The following is a 1,150-nucleotide window of genomic DNA, read 5'->3' as shown; positions in this document are numbered from 1 at the left end:
CCTTTTTGCTGTGGTGCTGCCTTGCTGCTGTGGAAAACATTGACCCAGTAGTCCGTGAAAGACATGTACTGTTGTCGCAATCCCCATAGGAGCAGGAGAATGGGCGTGGTAGTGGCTCTGACTGCAATAATTATTCGCAGTGGCAATCCTCACATTGATTATTCAGGAATCAGGACCTTCCTGGTTTTTACTTTCTCTCTCTGGAGTACTGTAAAGTAGAGATGGTTTTCTCTATATGGATCTCTCAGGAATGGGCTTCTCTGAGATGAAGACCTAGTCCTCTGAGGAGTGAGCACATGTAGCTTCCTTTCACTTCCTCAGCTAAGACACAACTCACTGAGCTAGGGGCGGAACTAACTTCAACACCTACTGTAGCTTCCTACAGGGGCAGAGATGTTAACCCAACTGATACATACAGAGATATTATGGTACATTCCAAGACATTAATATATTAAATAACATTACAATAACAAGAACGCTATTCTTAGGTACTGCGCTGTTCCTGCCAGTAACAGTTGCTCCAGGTGTCCATGGTGGCATGCACTTTGCTGCTCAAAGAGAATTGCAATGAGCAGCACCCATTCTTCGGCATGTGACAGTGCAAGGCTTGGATGGCTTTTTTGAAGAACCAATTGTTATGCAAGCGGGTGTGGACCCACTGCGCCACTGACTGGGTATACTCCGGAGGGGCGTAACTAAGAAGCTACCTGGTATTCACTAGAGCCCCTGATGGTGGGGATAGGCTTGGGCCGTAGGGTAGCTGCCAGGTGCCACTCCAGAGTAGTCCCCAAGTCAGTGGCAGCTGACCAGGGGGTCAGAGTGCTCGGTGTAAGCACCAAGAGGACGCACGAGGCCTGGAGGTACGGGTCAGGACAGGCGGCAATCAAGCGAAGTCAGCAAACAAGATCCGAGGTCAGGGGCTGGCGGCAAACAGGCAAAGTCCATAAACGAAGTCCAAGGTCAGAGGCAAGTGGCAGAAAGCAAAGTCCAGGAGTACAATAGCAGGATTCGGTACACAGGAAGGCAGACAAGATAAACACCTTTGCCCAGGGACTATACAGGCTAGACACTGAGGTTGCTCAGGCAACTTCCTGTAGTAGGAAGTGCCTTTAAATACCTGCTACAATCCAGCCATAGGCTGCTGAGACAG

The sequence above is a fragment of the Bufo bufo genome, chromosome 5, assembly GCF_905171765.1.
Source record: "Bufo bufo chromosome 5, aBufBuf1.1, whole genome shotgun sequence".
NCBI lineage: Eukaryota > Metazoa > Chordata > Amphibia > Anura > Bufonidae > Bufo > Bufo bufo.
This window is presented reverse-complemented; position numbering follows the sequence as displayed.